Source organism: Macrotis lagotis, chromosome 1 (assembly GCF_037893015.1).
Source record: "Macrotis lagotis isolate mMagLag1 chromosome 1, bilby.v1.9.chrom.fasta, whole genome shotgun sequence".
Classification (NCBI taxonomy): Eukaryota; Metazoa; Chordata; class Mammalia; order Peramelemorphia; family Peramelidae; genus Macrotis; species Macrotis lagotis.
The window spans coordinates 302,911,646-302,932,741 of record NC_133658.1 but is presented as its reverse complement, the minus strand read 5'-3'; the positions used below and the strand labels follow the sequence as shown (position 1 = coordinate 302,932,741).

Here is a 21,096-nt window from a genome sequence, read left to right as displayed (position 1 = left end):
AGGGATTAGAAAATAGCCTCTTTCATTTTCAACCTCGATCTGCCAGGATCATAAGAGAGTTCAATAGCAGTGCTAACTTTTTATTTAATAATATTGATTTTATCATTTTTACTACTTACAATGGGAATTGGTCGGCTGATACTTATTTGACCTCCCTTTGTGCACAACTGTAGAGTGCTCCGTTATAGCTATTGACAGATCTCTCTTTTCCCACTTCTCTACCAGCAGCCCATTTCACCAAATAATATTGAGATGCAGTAACTGTTCTCTGTTATTGATTTCAGATTGTATTCATCACACCCTTCCCAGGACCAGTCAAGCAGCCACAAGAGCAGCCCCAGCAGTACTGTAAACCTCTTGATTGCTGTAGGCAAAAGTATCATTTCCACCTTCAGAGAAGGAATATCAGCCATATATATTTCCTTAAAAATTGCCCAGGATAATGGATACCTTTTTGATCTAGATTTTTCAGCATATATAATTAAACTGATCTCCTTGATTTAATGTTGGGTTCATAGTATAATTTTTTTTTAAAGCATGTTCAAAGATACTTGTGCAAATGGCCTCAGAGCTTGCCATAGAAAACTTTGATTACCTTTTAAGCTTCATGGATTTCAGGTTTAACTCACACTCCTACTCACCCTGGGCCTCACAGATTCTGTTTTTAATTCAGCCAGGGTCAGGCTCACAGATCTTTTCTTTAAAATGTTCTATACTTTGCCTAATATAACAAATTATTTTTTAAGACACCAGTGGCTAGTGACCTTCAGAATGGCTTGCATGGCCTTGGGCAAGTCATGGAAACTCTAGACCTCAGCTTCCTTGCTTCTGCAATGACTGGTTGGATAAGATGGTCTTTTTAGGTTCCTTCCCACACTATAGTTCCTGTGATTACAGGCATCCCATTCAAAAGGATTTGGAACAGTCTCAAAGTGGTTCAAGGAGTCCTAGAGTAAAGGAAGTGAGATTACTAAATTTAAAGAAAAATAACCAACCAGCTTTTCAAAAAAGGTCCAAATGAAAACATCTCACCATACATTGAATTAGACAGCAAAGGAAAGTTCATGCTGTTTTCTAGTTTAAAAAAAAAGATAGCAAAGGAACATGTAGAGTTTAATGAGCAAACTTAGAGGAAAGAAATGTGTTCTATAAAAATGAGTGAATAACTGGAGTTGAAATTTGTTGATTCTCCATGCTAGCTTCTGTCCTTTAGTAAGACTGTATACAGTTTACTCAAACTAGCTAATATTCAGTGGCCAACCAGGTCCCATAATCCTCTAGCATAGTCCTCTAGCATAGTAGAATGTATTGCCTTGGGAAGTAGTTGACTGCCTATTACTAAGAGATCTTTCTAGGGAAGGTTAGATGATGACTTGTAAAGTGCTTCTTTTACAGATATTAATTGGGCTATATGTCCTCAAAGGTCTCTTTCTACCTTGGATTCTGGAATTCTTTGATTCCTCCTCAACCCCACAATGGAAAACTCCAACAAGTATCCTTTGAGTAGTCTAGTGACTTGGTTAAATATTGAGAACTGCAGTCATCCAAAGCTTGCAGTTTTAAGGGTCAGAAATAGTTTGTGATTCTGTGGCTGATGCCAACATCTTCCCTGCAGGTGGTCATCTTCTAGGCTGAAAGACATAAAATGTAGCTAAATTAGAAAGACTTTACCAAGTTACCAGAACTGGCTTAATGAGAGACAGTGAACATTTTTCAGGCTACTGAACTTCTGAAATATGACAATCTGAGCAAATGAAATCATAGTATCTTTCATTGTAGTTTAATTGGACTCAAACCTGGCAATAGAAACTGTTGAAAGCTCTATTCAAGGGAGATGGACAAGAATCTGCAACAGCTAATCCACCTCCACACAACACATTTTAAAACTGCCCAAGCACTGTCTAACGATCCCATGCTGCTCTTAGGACCAGCTCTCATCGGTTGAGAGAGAAGGGGCTGCTGTGAATAAAGAAGAGATTACAAGGCAGGCCAGATTCCAACATTATGAGTGGCATACCTGTCACCCCTGGTTATATACCGCTTCATGGCAGCTTGTACAGGCCAATTTATTAAAGAGCAGAGAGAAGTGAAACAAACTTAGCCCCTTCTCTCTCTGCCTGAGAGTGTCAAGACATCATTGTCAAGGAGTCCTGTTAACAGAAGAGTGGGATGAACTGAGTATAAACACTAACAAGGGGAGAACTAAACACCCCCAATTCCATTCAGTGAAGTTAAATGGGTTTCTCAGCTGAATAACCCCCAAAGCAGAAAATGGTGATGGCTGTCAGGTGACCAGGGTGCCTCTTAGATAAGGCAGAAAACAGTGACAGAAGACTCAACATTAAAGAGAAATTTGGGGGTATTGAGTAAATCTACTACAGGTGGGGGAGGAGGTATTACTTAAAGAAATGAATTACCTAGTGTGCACGAATCTGTAGACAGAAGGCACTTTAAATTACTTAGAGAGGCACATCTCATTCTCCTTTCTTTGTTACTGTTCCACTTGAAAAGTTCCAAGTTGGAACTATTTACTTTTTCTAACCATTCCTGTTCTGTTAGCATCTTAGATGCCAGATGAAAATTCAGCCTTGACCACTTGGGTCTATGTTTACTGGTATTATGATGCTTTAGTTTTAGCTGGTAATACTCGGAAGATGTACAAATTGGGTACACACATGTAACAGGCCATCTTAGCCATTGATTTTTGAAGGTTCATTAGATAAATGCTGACATCACAGATTGATGTCTCTTTAAACCAGTACCTAGTGCAAGACTGTCAGGGGAATCAAAAATATTGACTTAACATGTTTGTGCAGAAGGCCCACTGGAGAATTCCCTTGCATTAATGGGATCCATCAATTTAGGTGTTCTTTAATTATTCTAATTCTGCACTTCACAGTTGGAAAGGGGACTTGTCATCTGAGCAGTTTGCATTGGGGGGTGGGGGTGGAATGCTGCCCCTACTTTGGGAAATGAGGACTAGATTCAGACATGCACGTCTATTTTTCATCACTGCATTCTGACCTGCTGTTCAGTAATTAAAATTTTTTGATTATAGACTAATTTTCCCATAGAGTGCAGTGGTGGAATTGACAGGGGACTGATTAATGGGCAGACTCTGGGGCCATGAGACTGCTTGGTTGCGTTTGAGGAGAAGGCTTGCCGGCAAAATAAAGTTGATGGTTTTGTTTGTGTTTAACCCTTCACCTTGGCACTATCAATAGATTGAAGACATCATTTGTATCTGCAAGTGTTTCTTTAATTAAGACCTCCTAAAAATCTTTCCTATTGATTCATTCCATTATCCTATTGACTAACTGCAGTAGATCATGTATTTGCTCTTAGTGGAAGGCAACAGTTTCATCCGTCTATCGTTACCCATGGATGTCAACTATAAGCAGCATCCAGTGCCCAGGGCTGCCATTAGCTTTGGCTCCTTGTCCTTCAGGGAGAATCAGTTTTCTCCTTGGGGTGGGGGTGGGGGGGTAGGTCTAAAACTTACTTTCCAGTTAGCCACATGGCAGTAACTTTTCAGTTTTGAGTGAGAGGGCATTGGCAATCTTAAGAAAAACAATCATACTTTGCATTTGAATGTGGAAACTTAGAGTTTCTACATAGAAGGAAATCCATGAATTGATGAGAGGATCTGATTCGGAATCTTTTTCATTTTCCTGATGTCCAGGACATTTTTCAGATGTCCTTCATTTTCAACGACATTTTAAACCACATCGCCAACTAGGGGTGTGTGTGTGTGTGTGTGTGTGTGTGTCTGTATGTCTGTATGTCTGTGTCTGTGTGTGTGTGTATGTGTGTGTGTGAGAGAGAGAGAGAGAGAGAGAGAGAGAGAGAGAGAGAGAGAGAGAAGTTAGCATCCAGTTAGGTGGATAGACCCAGTAATACTTTGGCTACAACAGCAAAACGGATAGTAGTAATACATCTTCTTTAGTTGCATTGATAGAACCCTATCTGTTTCTGATATTGAGCCATCTAATGGCACCAAAGACTGGTGGTAAAAATGTTCTTTTCTAGGTCTAGGTCTTTAGTAGCTCTGACTGCTAAGGAAATGGGGGGGAGGGAGAGGATTTAAAACATCTCCAGAAATAGTAAACCAGTGGTCAGTTAGGGTGGCAGAGTGGAAGGTAATACTTTCCCCAGAGCTCTTGGGGTTCCCAGGCTATATCTATCTGGGTCTGAGAGCAACTAATGGTCAAGATGGTGATGTTAGTTTGACTTTCCTGATACATGTTATCCCGTCTGTCCCTTACTACTAAGTCGCTGCTCCAGCCAGGCTAACTTGACTGTCCCATTGATGCTCATTAGTCTACAGTGGGTATTGGTGATGGTAGAAGTGACAAGTCCCTTCTCCACAAAGTTTACATGTAGAGGTTAGTATTTAATGATGAGTTTGTGAAGAAGCAGATTTTTTTCCTTCTAGGACAGACTGCAGTTGATGACTTCCTCTGCAGTTGTTTTACCATCTTCACCAGACAGAATTAAGGAAAGGAGAAGGAATTGAAAAAATAGTATTGATAAGAAGCAGAGTTAAGTTAAGGTAGGAGAAATACTGTTCTCTACTCTCCCAACCCCCCAGTGTTCAGATATTGGACTGGCAAACCAGATTAGTTTTCACTATCAGAGTGGGAAATCATAAAATTTTCTACATTCTTGATTAAAATATTCCACAAAAGAAAGGTCATAATAGTCTTCATTTTCACATAGAGTTCTTGCCTGAGATTTCCAGGAGACTGTACATAATGCGTATGGTCCCTGTGTAAATGCCAACTCTTTTGTGTCATTGAAAGAGGAAGTCTCAAAAATTCTCCTACTTACAGAGCTTCCTTTTTTGACATTTGTATTTAAGACAAGAACTTCACTAGTTTAGGTAGTTTAGAATTAAAATCCAGAAGATTCCGGGTTAAGTTCTTATTTCAACTGTAGGACATTATGAAATTATGCTTAGCCAAATACTCTACATTGGCAATAGTTGGTGTTATTGGGTGCCCTATGTTCCGTTCAGTGAGTTAGGGCCCAAAAGAAAAATAGCTGTTTTTTCTTACCATTTCTTATTATTTCTCAGACCACAGCCTGACCACCCTAACTTCCTTCATAAATCTACATTTGAACACATGTCCCCATTGTAGATTCATTAACAGGAAGGACCAATGTAGAAGTCACTAAATCATCCTTAAGCCTAGAGATCAGAAAATATCAAGAGCAGTAATATACAGAATGAATTTTTGTGATGGTTATTTTAAATGCCCAGATTAAATCATTATTTTATTACTTGCTTACTTCTTTGCAAGTTTATTAATATATTTTTATTTTAAAATAATTAGTTAACTTACCTTTGATAAAAAAGATATATGAAAGAATCCGATGATGTCAATCCAACTAAGTTAACGCTCCCCAGACACTATCAGCATTTTATTACAATTGTCAAAAAAAACCCAAAACACCAAAGACCAACAATTTTATTGTTTTGATTATTGAGATCTAGCCACAGATCAACTGAGCAATTAAAATCTCCAAATAACATTCCCTGAATTGTCAAACAAAGGAGGAGTTCCCAATGGAAAGAATTTTTTGAAGAGAGAAGCTCTATCTGTAACTGCTCTGCCAGTAAATGGTTGCACTAATTGGAATATACAGAAATATTTTACCAGTTTAACAATGCATGACACCCTAATAAGATTGCAATGACAAGCTTTTCTTTATATGCAAGGTGATGTTACTGCATGCTTAGAATATACATGGGCTCATATGTCTTTTTATGACAGGAGTTATAAATGAATTTTTAAAAGGAATTAAATAATGTCTGCTTGACTAAACTCTTTCAAGTAGATGAAATTATATTCTATGAAATGAAAAAAACTAAAAACAAACCTTGCTTTCCTGTTATTGACTGGAGTTGGAGTAATATGTTGGTAGGGAATCTTAAGCTTGTATGAAAATAAAAAGGATAAATCCTATTTGCATATGAAATGCCTTGCCAATAACTTCTCTTAGATAATGTGTTTTCCCTTCTCCGTCCCACCCCCACCCCTTGCAAAAGGTAGATGGGAGGAATTCAAGCCTAGAACTGTTAATGACGATTTTTCCAAGTCAGAGGACTTTCACATCAATATGCCTCTCTGCTAATCTATATACTCTGGAGGTGGTGAGCTCTGACAGTGTTTTGATGGTTTTATGATGGCTTGTGTATATTTACATTGTATTTAAAATATTCCTTTTAATTATCATTTGAGTGACAATGCTTAATCTTTAGATCTTTATCAGCACCCCCTGGTGATATATGTTTGTTAAATTACTAAAGAGAGGAAATTTAATGGAGCCAGAACTTTATGCTGGTAATGAGGCTGAGGAGTAGATGATTAACCCGCTTAACTCCACTTTATAGAGATAAAGTAGACTTTTTTTTTTAAGCATCCTAATTTCTTCAAAGGAAGGCTTGAAAACTGAGACAAGAGCAGGAGTTAGCTAGGAATTGATACCAAATAAATATCCCAGTAGAAGCTTGTACAAAAGAAATCATTTTGCATTTTGAGTACTGTGTCCTTGGACCTCCTGATATTCATTTTCTCTGTTACTATCTCTGTGTATATGTCTCTATGTTCTCTGTCTCTCTGTCTCTCTGTCTCCCTGTCTCTCTCTCTCTCTCTCTCTCTCTCTCTCTCTCTCTCTCTCTCTCTCTCTCTCTCTGTCTCTCTCTCTCCCCATATGACAGATAACTCTATTAAGGTCTTTCTCTGATAACATTATGGAGGTGACTACAGCCTCTCTAGTGGTAATATCAACATAGCACTAGCTCTCAAAGGTTCAACTCAAGTGGAAAGCCTGCATGTCTAGGCCTGGGAAGGTGACCCACTGCTACAGTCAGTGGAGAGAGCTCAGCTAAGTTCCAATAGGTTCTTCATGAGGTTGATTCATTGATGATTTTTATATAAGTTCTATCTACTAAACTGTTTGAAGGGTCATGATCACATCAATTGTTGGTTCCCCTGTGACTTCATACAAACATTGTATGAAATTACAGAACCTAGGACTAGCTGTATGGTGCAGTGAAGAGAACCCTGCCACAATGACCATATCCAGAGAATCAGGGCAGAATTGTTATCTTTAGCCATCAAAGACATGTCGCATTAAAAGGTAGGTAAGAAGTGCTTAAAAGGCACTTTCAGATTTATTGTGTACAGGCAGGAACAAAAGACAGACCTGGATTATTATATTCATATCACAAATGAAGAAACTGAGAGACAGAGAGGTTAAAGACTTTATTAAGGATGGGCTTAGAGTCCCAGAATTCATTAGGAAACTCCACCTTTACTATCATTGAAGTCTGACCTTCCTTGGTTCTGAAACACTAAACCAAAATTTTAGGCAAAGTTGAAAGGATGAACAAATGTTGGGGACTGAATGTGCACAAACACTGAAGTTATGAGAAAGTTAATGAGCATTATCCCCAGCACTTAACACAGTGTCTGCTACATAGTATGTGAATTTATTTACTCATCCATTCAGTTATTCATTCTCCTAGACATTCTTGAAACAATACACATAAGGTAGGAAATATTAAATATTGTGGATTACCTTACATGGAACAAGCAATAATCCTATTCTCAGAGAAACTCTTCACAAAGCCCAAAGTTTTCATTGGTCACCTAAAATTTGAAAACTATAGATTCTGCTACCAGCCATTGATAACTAGAGTCAAAAATGCCAGCACACACATTAGTGACTATCAGACAGTGTGGCATCAAATATGGCAGTATGTTCCTGATTAATGATTTTATGCCTTTTATATTACAGTTTATACTGGCAGCCCAGTGATGCATTAGATTGATTGAGTGTTGGATTCTGAGTCAGGAAGACCTAAGCCTCAGATAGTTACTAGCTATATGACTAAGACGCTTTAATTTTTTCAGTCACAGTTACTTCATCTGTAAGTTGGGGATAATTACAGCATCTACTTCCCAGGGTTGTTGTGGGGCAAAAATGTGATCTTTTTAAAATGCTTCACAAACCTTAAAATACTGTTTATAAATGCTGGCTATTATTTTTATAAAGGAATTCTCCCCACCCTCAACAGTCATTTAAAGTAAGCAAAGCCTCTTGTAATTGAGGAAGATGGGGCTGATATTAAATGACTTACTGTTCATACAATGGGAAAGCATTGGAAGTTAGCATACTAGTAAGACTTGGCTGCTCCTTGGAGTACACTTAGCCTCAATTGGATGAGAATCTTTTCTACATCGTCCCACTTAATGTTAAAAGGACCAAACAGTATCGCCAGCAACAGTTATTAATCAACAGGATTCACATAGGAGGAATGATGGCAGTGACTATAAGAGAATCCTATCAATACGAAGAGGAGCAGGTGAGTACTGTGATCTAGGGAAGGTGAACTTAGGAAATGTGAAATGGTTCCTAAGGTCAAGGAGGAAGTGTTTTTTTTTGTTTTGCTTTTTTGTTCCTATATCCCTCAGAGCCAAGCAATGCCCAGAAGCATAGTAAGTATGTAATAATTGCTTGCTCAGCTGGAACTGAACAAAGAGTCAAGGACCAAGGCAAAAGACTGAGAATCCAAGCCAGTAAATGTGAGCAGTGAGAAATCAGAATTTGGCTAAGGGGACTTGGTTTTGGGTATTAGCTGCAAAAATAGAGATTGGTAATAAACTTAAAGGCTTTGAAAACCAGAGGCTTTCTAGGGCCATAACTGATCTCAGGATATGAACAATGCTGAACCACAGAAGAGATCAATAAGTTTGCATTGTATTGAGAGAGTAATAATAATGATGATGATGTAGTTATACATTTATACAAAGCTTGAAGGTATGCAAAAAGTTTTACATATATACTCTCATTTGATTCTCACAACAACTCTGTGAGGGAGGTGCTATTATTATCATTCTTTTAGTGATGAAGAAATGAAGGTTAAGAGGTTAAGGGCAACATTTGAATTTGAATCTTCCTGGCTCCAAGTCCAGAGCTCTCTCTACTGTCATGACCACTTAGAGAACCAAAATGGTAGTATTGGAGTTGTGGATAAAAAAATCCCATCCAAGGATAACACCATTCAAACTAATAAGTATTCATTAAATACCTGCTATGTACAAAGCAGAATATTTATAGGTTAGAAGTTGGCAGACTATCCTAGTAATTGCTTTATGAAAATTCAGGATATCCTAAGTAGCATATACCAAAGCAACTCTCAGGAACCCCTGGAACAAAATTTAGAATTCTGTGGACAACACCCCCCGCCCAAGGAAAATCAGCTTTGGGATAGTTGCAAAACATCCCATTTCTTTTAGACCATAAACAATCTAGGATTACAGAATATAGAGCTGGAAGAGATCCTAGAGATCCTATTGTCTGATCTCATTTTGCAGATGAAAAAAACTGAGGCCCAGCAAGGTAAATTGACTGGCCCAATAAATTGACTGGCCTAATATCTCTTCCAGGAAATAAGTGGCTGAGGCAGGATTTGAACTAGGTCTTCTGCCTCCCTGGACACAATATGACCTCTAATGTCGCTTACAGCTCTGATCTATGCCTCCAGATCAAGGTTATTGCTCCTCTCCCAATTTGCAGCCTGTGGGATTAAGCGTTGGAGCTTTAAATAATGCAGCCCTCTCAATAACTTGTCCCCATACACCAGTGAAGCCTTCATGTATTCAAGGGGACCAGAGGACTGATCTCCATCATATTTGCAGCCATTTCATCACCAGAATAAGGGCAATGTGTCTGAGTTTAAAGAATAGAGACAGCAATGACTCTTAGAGAACTGCAGGAGATGTCAATGTCCTTGCTGCCCTGGTGGGGTAGCTGAGATGAGGAGCTGTGGTCACAGGGCATCCTAGGCCCCAGAATGGAGAAGCTTGGCTCATTTTCTGCCCACGAGCCCCACCCCATAGCTTTGGTCTGGCAGCTCACCTGGCAACCCAAAGATGAACAGACTTGTTAGATTGTTTTTGTCGCCTGCTTGGTAATTGTTGTTTAAACACCAAAGTTTGCTGTTAATGTTGTCTTATTACAGAGAATTCTCCTTGACAAAACTCGTGGGAAAAAGGAACTGATTTATGCACAGTTTGGCCTGAAGCATTTGCGTCAGTGCCTTGCTTCTAGAAGAGTATACTTTGACTTATGTATTGCTTGCTTAATAGACCACAAAAGTCAACATCCCTTTGGAAGAACAACTCGTGCTTGAAGGAGTCACAAGTTCCAAAAGATCCTGTTAAGGCAGGATGTTGTGAGAAACCCACAATTGGAGCAAAACCCCATGTTTCCTAATTATAATGCTAATATTTAGGAAAGCTTCAGCGATTGATTCTCCTTTCTATAGCCCTGAAGGTTTGGGTTTCCCACCCTTTGGTTTGGGGGTCTGGAAGTAAATCAGGGGAATTTTATTTTTAACAAAAGAAAGTGTCTCTTCTCCCTGGGGAATATGGGGGTGGCAAGGCTACCAGGAAAGGGAAGTTAATGTACAGGGGAGGCAATAGCTTCAGGTAAGGAGTCACTGAGCCCCTGAAGCAGATACAAGAACAAGTTATGATATATTTTCCACACAAAGGAGTTATTTGATTATTGTCATAGATATTCTGAGTATTTTTCAATACCTTCTGCCCCATCCCATTTTCCAGGAACCCTGTGGCATGTCCCTGATCCTTTCCCTTCCTCCTCTAACCCAACCCAGGGTTGGGCCTTCATGTGACTGGGAAAGCAGGGCAGACATTGGCACAACAGCCAGAGCAATGAAATTTGACCTGACTCCTAATAATGACTCATACCTGAGATAATCCTTGGCCCCACGGTGCCCTTGGAGGGCCCTACCGGCCTCATCTAGTGGCCAATGTGTGCAAATGAGCACATGCTACCAGGCCTTTGTGCCTGTCACCAGACTGGGAGCAGCTCTAGCTTCTCCAAAGAGGAACCAGGTTTAAACTGAAAATAACAAGCACTATAAATCATTAAATACGGCAAACAGGGTGTCTTTGTGTTCAGAGATTATGCAGAGCATAGGAAAGGCAAGAAAGAGCCTTCTAATCACAAGCCTGAAATAAACAGCCTTGTGGAACAGATGGGCAAAGCCCATGGACTTTCCTTCTTTCATGAGAGGAAGGGCTATTATTTAAATTTATCTTCAGTGGAAGTCACTGGAACCCCATCTTGATGATTAAATCTGTTTGATCATGATATCCTGCTGCATTAAACAATGACCTTCTCAACTCAGAAACATGCCAAGATGCCACATTTCCATGGCCAAGGACACACAGCAATGAGCAAGTTCATAGGATTATAGGATGTATGCTAGATCAGTCAAGGTTTAGTACAGTCACTATCTCTTATATCTCTTCTTCATCCTTTTGTACCAGATTGGGAGTTCCCTACAAGAAAGAGAAAAAAATGTCCTTGTATTTTAGGTATCCTATAACCCCAAGTAGTGATAGATAGTCCAAATGATCACTTCTACCTCATCCAGCCACCACAATAATCATGGATAGGATAAGTGAGAATCAGCACTCACTGCATACAGGTGTGTAACTTTTAGGAAATAGAATTTGACTTATTTAATCTAGGGCCATGACTGCCCTGTGGAATTCCTTGCCATAAGTCCATAGAAAGCAAATCACCAGATGTTTTGATCAGTTTTGACCCAAATTCCAACATCAATCTTCATGCCGACACTGAATGTAAACTTAGGAGTAGATCTCCAAAGAAATTACTCATCATCAACTATTCATAGAACCAAGGTTTTATGGATGACTCCAGCTTCCTAAATATTACCTTATAGAATCCAGTTAGTGTTCCCTCCTACCCAGGATACTTTCCAATAATAACTGACACTTTGGGGAGCTTCCAAGTGGCCCTCCATAAGGTTGACTTAAAAAGGTTAAGGATAAATGCTTCCAGTTTCTCTTTATTAATTTGTAGTGACTCAACTATTCTGCATTCATGTCTCTAAAGTCCTTAAATAAATGATAAATCATTTTAGATAATTATCATTATGAGTGAATTCCATGTATATAAACTTGTAACTTATGAGTGTCCTTTTGCTAAAGGTCTGCTAATAATCCATTGTGAAGGAAAATTACCTTTACATCTAGATTGCCTTGTGTTAGGTGTTCTGGTGAATATAATGCTGCCCACTGTCTTAGTGTCTCCAGAACAGACTAACTTTGTGTCAATGGGTGAATCTCTCAACCTTAGTTTCCTCATCTGTAAAATGGGGATATAACCTTAGAGAGTTATAAAGATCAAATGCACTATTTGTAAAGCACTTTCAAACCTTAAAGCACTACATAAATTCTATTATTGTTGTTATAATTTCATTATATTATTTTCAGGATTTTTGTACTAATTCTTACATTTATTTTTAAATATTTTAATTTTTTAAAATTTAATTTCAATTCCAAATTTTCTTCCTCCTTGCAGGCCTTCCTTCACTCATTGAGAAGGCAAGTAATATGATATTTAGGATTTTTTTTAATTCCATTTCTTATTCTAGCTAATCTTACAAATCTTGGCCAACAATCTCTCCTTGCATCCAAAAACTTTGCAGAAGGGAGAGTTGTAATTTTATGCTTCTCTTGAGTTTTTCATTCTAACTCCTTATTTAGAATAGAAGCTATAACATGACTCTCTTTTTAATGCCCCCCCAAATAGGTATTTTTTTCTGATTTGTGATTATGTTACACCAGTGTCTATGTACCATTGATTAGATTCTTAGAATGGATTTTATTTAATAACCATTGTTTCACCAACAACTAATTAAATCTGCTATCTAAATTGAACAGAAAATTATGGGGGGAGGGAGGTAAAAAAGCATTTGCAAAAGACTTCATTACAGATAAGACTATTATTTGGTCATCTCAAGAATTTGAGATCAAATTTACAAGCAGTATCCTGATCAAATTTCTTTCCTAGCCTGCTGTACCCTAGACCCTTGAAAGCAGCCCATTATTTCCCTCCCATTTATTATAGTGTCCTAGTTGCTGGCAACACTCCCGCTGTTTAAGGTTACTTTCATTAATTAACCGAAAGTTAATTTCTTTGCAAGCAAAATCTCTGATCTCATTATGTTGTCTTTAAAGCTGAAAGCTTCAGGTTTTCTGCTCTCCTTTGATGGCACAATAAAAAGCATACCCTTTATCTTAAAGTAAACCGTCTCCAGGGTTTAATTTAATAGTCCTTGAAATAGTTACAGTACAGCCAGGCAGACTATAGTAATATGCCAGTTTCAGAAAGCACTGTCTTCTTTGGAGTTAGTAATCCTAGTCTAGCAATGGGCCCAGATTTGGGCTTCAGGGATTCCACTTCAAATAAATTCTGTTTTTACCTCTTGAGGTCACCTTTTTACAAAAGATACCCCATGACCTTCTTTAAGGACAAGACAGATACATAGGATCAATCTCTCCCCTGAAGTAGAGAACACATGAGAATGATTCTCTAGGATTTTTATAGAATTGAGGGGCTACCAGTAGAGGGGTTGCCATTTCCTCTCTTTGCCTTCAGGATGCTTGTTAATGAATTGCTTTCTTTCTGAGATGGTATCATTCTAGATTTTACCTACTGATCTTGGATAGTATGTAGGACATTTCCTTAGAGATGAGGTTATTCCTGATACTTGGAAACGTAGGGAGTTGGTGTCAGCACAAAGAAGAAATTCCAGGTGATCTCATAGTTATGCTGTGTTCATCCTGGCTAGGATGGAGGTTGTTACTCATCATTCCCCCCACCACCACTTTGCTCTTCTTCATTGTACTTTGGGACATAAACAGCGTATTCTACCTGTCTTTCATAGTTAGCTTCAAGTTCCGTTATGAAATCTGGGTGCTTTCTAGAGCATTAAATTCAGTGAATTGAGATGGGGTCAGACTGTCTTTTTGGAGGCACAAGATATACATCTTTGCAACCCTAAAGTGAGTCAATTCTCGGGGAACCCACCTGCTACATGAAGAAGCCATTTATTTGTATCCCTCTGAGCCCTGTGATGTCAAGCCTGCTGCTGAGATTGACCTAAGTCTGATCTAGACTGCTTGAGGAAATAGCTTCAAAAGCAGAGGTGGTTAGTAGCTTGGCCTGAGTGATTGCCATTATTCCTTGGAGGCTTAAACCGTGGCATTGGTCTATTTTTCTGGGGCCAGTTGATGATGAAGGATAAAGTCGACTCAACTCCAGGCAGTTCAAACTCAGGCAGAAATTTCTAGGTCTCAGAAAAAAAAAATATCAAGTGCCCCTTAGGGCTCTTGTAAAAGTCAGAGGTCCAAGGTAATGTATTGGCAAGGTTCCTTTCTGCTTTGGTGCTTTCTTTATAGCTTATCCCCATGCTTTTAGGCAAAAGTATTGTCAGTGGTATTGATTAGTTGATCTGATAATCCAGCAGGCCCCCTGATGTGTTAAATTTCCTTCCTTCATATGACAGTATGGGAGGAGGATATGCTGCTGAAGGGGAGCTCTCAATGCATTCTAGTGAGGCCTTGCCACCGACAGGGAGTTAACCTTAGGCATGACAATTCCAATTATTTTTTTGTCTGTCACATTTAACCCCTCTCAGGTCATCTCTTTCAGACTGCCTCTGGATGTGATAAATACTTGGACTTAGGCAGAAGATTTTAGGAGTGTCTATTCATGTATTATCACATTCTATATTTGTGCAAGGAATTTTTTTTTAATCTCTTTAGTTGTCTTCCTTCCCTATTTCAGAAACAGTATCTGTTTTGTTCCCTGTCCTACACTGGCCTAGAGAAATCCAAATACTCATGTCTTCTTTGATTAGCATTTCACAAATATCTTTATAAGATGGCTGAGCACTCATAAGGTAAATATCAGTGGAAGGCATAGCCTTAGGGTAGGGCTTTCCTACCATCTCAACATGATGTTGAGGCAGCTGCCTTTGGTTCAACTTTATGAATGTAATAATTTTTACTAAACTGATCCTATTTGATTGAAGCATTTGGCAAGTTTGAAGTCAAAGTTGTCATTTCTTGGATAACTCAACCCATACTGGCCAGCAGTTTTCAAAAAAATGGAGCACCTAGTTTTCTTGACAGGTCTGACATCCTACCCCATCATTACTGGAGAAATTCCAGACATAAAAGGTTGATGGTAGGCCCCCCTGAAAGAATACAGAACTCTTCCCCTTCCTACCATTTTGGCAGATTATACTGATGGACATCATGGTGTCATTTGTACTAAACCTCCAGCTTACTATAGTTGATGGCAATTACATTTTCCATTTTGGCAACCAATTTAATCCACTTTTGAAATAAAAAAAAATAATAGTACTTGAAGGTGGAGAAAGTTTAATCTAAATAAAATTTTAAAAGGATTGGAGAAAACTATGAACACCTGAACAATAAGATTTACAGTGAAACACCAACAGGTCAAATTCCTAAACACAATTTCATACAATTTCATACTTGACTAGTGATCTTACATTAGCAAAAATAACCATTTTTATTTCTACTAAATGAGCCATAATGTGTACAGGTTTAGAAAAGTATAGTATTGCTCATCCCATCTGCATACCATTAAGGCATATTTGATAACAACAACAGTATTAGATTATCTAAAGAGTTAATATTGAATCCTGCCCACAGCAACCACATAATTAAGGGCAAGATTAGCAGAGATGAGAAATTTATGCTGAAAATATCATGATAGCATGAAAAACAAAATAATTTCACTGAGTAGTTGTTTCTGTTGCCATAATCCTAATGATAAACTCTGTTACACTAATAATAGGAGAAAAACTAATTGCAGTGAGGACAGGACAAATCTTTTTTAATCCTCGTTGTCATCTCAGCTAAGTCCAAACCCATTTGTATTAACCTTTGCTGACAGAGTCACATGATGGACATAATTTCTTATAATTTACCAGCTATGGATCTAACCTTTCTTCATCAAATATTCATAAAGGCAGGATTCTCAATGATTTCCTGTCTCTCTTCATATTTACAGCGTGTTGTCTTCTTCCTTTTTACAGTCATTTGGATACAATTGAAGTCAGATGGAATTAAAGTTAAATGCTTTTATCAACTAAGGTGCCTAAAGCAAAGACATAAGCAGTGGACACGTGTTTCTGTGCCCCTTGTCATTCTCATTTGCTGCCCATACACCACCCTTCCAAAGTCAGACTCCCTTCCCTAGAAGAGGCCAACATCAGCAAAAGATTAAAATGTCAGTGGCCTCACTTGCCCTTGCTAAGAGGGTGAACTCTGCAGCCCAAAGCAGAGACCCAGTCTCTTTTGGGAACCTCCAGAAAAGACTACCCTCTTCTAATACCTTTAGAGCATCTCAGATCCACAGACCTCAGCCCCTAATTTTGTTTGAGCTAGTATGCCCAGAGAGACCTACAAAATTTGCCCTTGGCTGGAATAATGGCCAGCAAGAATGGACCCTTTCCACTCAGAAATATTACCATTTGAAACCTTGGCTCTAAGTATATTCAGGAGGAACATCTGTTTCTACTTTGCATCTTTGTTGCTTTGACAGTTTTCTTAAAAAGACATTTAAGATGAAAGAAGGGTTTTTTTAGGTTCACTTTAAAAAAGAATATATAGTATTGGGTCTTTCCTTACTCAGACCACTTACACTTTAAGTATTGCAAGAGGTTAGCATCAGGGGTAAGATGACTAACGGAAGGGATTCCAAATGAGTTCCTTCTTTCTTTTTCAATCTTCAAATGACATTTCTTTGTACAAGAGCAGGAAAGCTGATGCTCTTGGTAAAATACCCCCTATGGTACAAGGGAAATCTTTTGGTTCACTGCCTACCGAACCCTGTATTGACTGAGCTAAGAATTGGCTTTCTGCTTGCTGAGATCCCCTGAGCCTTGACTGGTGGTGAGGCAGATAGAGCCAAAGGCACAGGACTAATCACCGAATGAGTTAACTAGAGTCTTGACCCCAACTCGTCTGGCAAATGGAGCTTTTATAGGGAGGTGTAAAAAAATTTTTTTTTTAAATCTTGACTGCAAGAGAATTTTTACAAGCCAATTGTTTTGAAAAATATTTGTTGTGTTCTGAAACACCCCCCCCAATGGTTTTTTTCAGCCTGTATTTCTTCATTGGAAGAAATGAAGAAAAACATCTTCAAAATCTCTTCCCTTTAGTCACCCCCCCAAAAAAAATATCAGCTGAAATAATTTAGTAAATATATACATTTGGAAAACTCGCTGATGACACAAATGTTTCCAGTGGAAAGGGGGAAAAAAGCAGAAAAAACCTCTACCATTGAGGAATACTCAAGGAAAATAATAGGAGATCATCATTTTAAGAAAATTCTTTACAACATTTGACTGTAATGTGTGAAGATCTGAAAAATACCTTCCCTCCCTCTCCACCCCCCCCCCAACAGAAAAATAACCTAATATGACAGTTCTCTTTTAAGGTTGGTGTGAATTTTTCTTTTCCAGGAAAGTTACTGCTTTCCCTGTGTATTCAAAATGTTTACCTGTATGTGGATAAATGACCTGCCAAAAATTGCCAAATCCTCCACCTAAATCCCAAGTAATGAAGCAATACTTGATTAGCAACAATAATAGATTGTTCTCACTGATAAAGACCTTGAAGCACTTTACTCCCTCACCTTCCCCCAAGAAGCAAACCTATGAGGTACTGTTAGTATCATTATCTCTGTTTCTTAGATGAGGAAATTTAAATTGAGGAAGTCAAATTATTTGTCCAAGGGTATAATAATAACCATGAAAATAATAATAGCTAATATTTATATAGCTCTTATGTGCCAGACACTATATTAACACTTTACAATTATTTCTCATTTGATTTTTATAGCAAACCAGATGCTGTTGTTATCCCTATTTTACAGGTGAAAAAACTGAGTTAAGCAGAGGTTAAGTGACTTGCCCAGGGTCACACAGTAAGTGTCTGAGGTCAGATTTAAACTGAGGTCTTCTTGATTCCAGACTGGTGTTTTTCCATTGTGACTTCTAGCTGTCTAGGCACTCAGCAAGTGAGAGGTAGTAACAGGACTAAAACCCAAACCCTGCTACTCCCTGAGCAGTATTCTTATCACTCTATAAATAATGATTCTTTTATTTTGCTAAGCCAGATCCTGGCTTCACCAAAGCATTAAGACCTTTCAAGTTCATCTCTAGACATATAGAATGATTTAAATTTATAGCTCCTAATTGTCCCAAGTCATCCAGTCTCCACTGAGCATTTAACCTATTAGCTCTGCAGAAGAATCATAGTGAAGCCTCAATAAGGTATTTCATGTGAATTCCCAGATGGTCTTGTCTGCTGTACAGTTCTTCTGAAAAGTGTAAATTCCAACTTAGCAGTCTACAGAGAAATCTATTCTTCTAGCAGGCCTTTTACAAGGGCAGAAGGTTATACCAGCTAATCAAGTCATTGCCATGCTATCCTGACTAACTACTGAGCCCTGGTCATTTCCCAGGCGACCTCTCTCCTGCCATGCTCAGTAAGAGGCTGACTTTCTCCATTAGTAGTTTTATTTGTGAGAATTGGAAAGGTGACTTGTAATAGAGCTCCTTCTTCCCAACTCCCCTATAATAACATTCTGCACAGGCTGATGTCCTTTGATTCAGGATGACCTTCTTAGTTTCAGGAAATCAGAAAGCATTAAATAAGGAGCAACAGTAAGCCTGAAAATGTCACTCAGAGAGTCAAATGTGACTTTTTTCTGCCACCCATACCTAGCACATAGTGAAACATGTGGGTTTCTCTCTCTTCCCTGAATGAGACTGGTTCTTCTCTTCTGGAACCAAGTGGGTGATGGCTAGGTGGCCAGAGGCATTCTTTCAGAGGCTGAGTGTTCACCAAGTATGATTTTTAATCCTCTATGGTTCTCTTTTTGACAGATAAGAAAATTGAGCTTACTTATCATTTCCAAGATCATGCCATAAAGCAAATGTTGGTGGCTAGAAAATGAGATAAAGCCAAGATGACAAAGGAATGACAGATTTGAAATTTTAGGTAACTTAAGTGAGGGTCTATAAGCCATTGTGACCAAAATCAGGAAAATTGGTAATGATACTGTGCTAGAAGAGAAGTCAGCATTTTTTCCTCTGTCCCTTTTTTTAGATTTTATTTTTTTAGGTTTTTGCAGGCAAATGGGGTTAAGTGGCTTACCCAAGGCCACACAGCTAGGTGATTATTAAGTGTCTGAGGCCGGATTTGAACTCAGGTACTCCTGACTCCAAGGCTGGTGCTCTATCCACTGCACCACCTAGCTGCCTCCTCTGTCCCTTCTAAAACAGCATTCTCCAAAATTAATTTGGCCATGGAACCCTTTATTACTAGCTGAAAGGTTTGAGGAACTTTGGATACTTCCACAGTGGAGTTGGATGTTTTATAGGAAAATTGAGGAAATTAAGCTTATTTTCAAACTGCAAAATGTATATATATATATATATATATATATATATATATATATATATATATATATATATATATATATATATATATATGAGAGATAAGAAAACTTGTTACAGATATTCCCTGGAAAATATCCTTTTCTCATATAACCCCAGGTCACAAGTGATGGAACCCCTTATGAGATAGAAGTACACCTGCAAGGTGACCAATAAAACTCAAGATAGTAGCCACCTCTGGAGACCCAACCTGCAAATACAAGGAGGAATGCCCTGGAGAGGGTGCTACATAAATATTTTTAGAACACATATTCTGTTATCTTTAGAATTAGCATTTTCTCATATCTTCCCTATTCACAGGTGGTAGAAACTCAGAATTCTGCAGATATTGGCATAGGGGATGTCCTAGTAGGCGGTGATGGCACTACTAACTGATTCATTCATTACAGTGGTCCAACAGCCAAACTTGAAAGGCTACAATGCAAGCCTAACATGGATCTTTTTTGCCACCCCCCTCATCTTTTAACTTCCAGGATAGCCACAAGTTTTGTCCTACAGTGACATTGCTAGAGATTCAGGCAAAATTTCAGATGGAAGGATTTCAGAGTGTCTATTGAGCAATTTTGATCATCTCTTTTATTCAGAGGCATTCTAAAAGCAATATCAGAACTTACTTAGAAGAGTAGTTTAATCTTCTGGGGGGTCTCAGGATATAGTATCATCATTCTCTGAATACTTCCCTCCTGCCCTCTCAACCACCTGACTATCCACAGCATCTCAAAGAAAAGAACATTAAATTGGATGTTAGTTGAGTTCAGAGACATATATCAGGTAACCTGAGAAATATAGAATGTCCTCCACATTATTTCTTCTCTATCCCTAAGTCAAAAAAAAAAAAAAAAAGAAAACAAAGATAACAGTGATGATGAAATTCAGAGCCCAAGGAGGAAATGGTTTGGTTCCACTACAGAATTTTAGGGAGTATGTTTCTCTGTATAACAAAAGCACTGTTCACCCCCTACCATATCATGGAGCATAAATAATTATAGTCTTAAGAAGATCTAGTTCATGTCCCTCAAGAAGCCTGCCTTCTTCATTCAAAGTACTATGATATAATGATTCAAGGTTCTACTTGCCAGCATATTCTCAAGCAGAATTCTGATATGGCATTTACCATCTACTCTTAGCAAAATAGATAGAACAGGGAAGGGGAGGGGTGAAAGTTTGCTTAGTGATCAGTGAACCAAGAATGAATGAATCAAATTTCATTTTGAAATCTGAATTATACATATATCTAGTATCTACCTCCTAGATTGTTGTGAGAAACAAATGAGATAATTACATGTAAAGCATTTTAAGTTTGGGTTTACTCTGATTATATAGGCAGGTAGTAGTAGTAGTGACTGTCCTTTCTGTGTTTTGGGAACTATTCATGAATTTCTTAAAAGGGCAGAATAGTGTTCTGCAACCATTAAGATGAATGGATTTCATATAGAGAACTGAGTCATATTTTTAAAAACAAAAAGCCATTCCCCAGTTGACAAATGGTCAAAGGATATGAAAAGGCAATTTACAGATGAGGAGATCAAAGCAATCCATAGCCATATGAAAAAATGCTCTAAATCATTAAGTATTAGAGAAATGCAAATTAAAGCTTCTCTGAGGTACCATCTCACACTGCTTAGATTGGCCAATATGACCAGGAAGGATAGTGATCATTGTTGGAAGGGTTGTGGGAAATC

At 38.3% G+C, this 21,096-nt stretch overlaps 1 protein-coding gene across 6 annotated transcripts in view; it reads left to right on the top strand.

The window, feature by feature from the left end:
- Positions 1-21,096, top strand: part of FTO (FTO alpha-ketoglutarate dependent dioxygenase) — a 477,648-nt gene that overhangs the window by 427,764 nt on the left and 28,788 nt on the right. The window contains exon 10 of one of the 6 annotated variants that reach the window (XM_074211311.1): positions 285-19,364. The exons of the other annotated variants lie outside the window; for them this stretch is intronic. The gene's annotated coding sequence lies outside the window, so the exon portion shown is untranslated. Of the gene's footprint in view, positions 1-284; positions 19,365-21,096 lie in introns of those variants that run through there. 6 annotated transcript variants of the gene reach the window in all.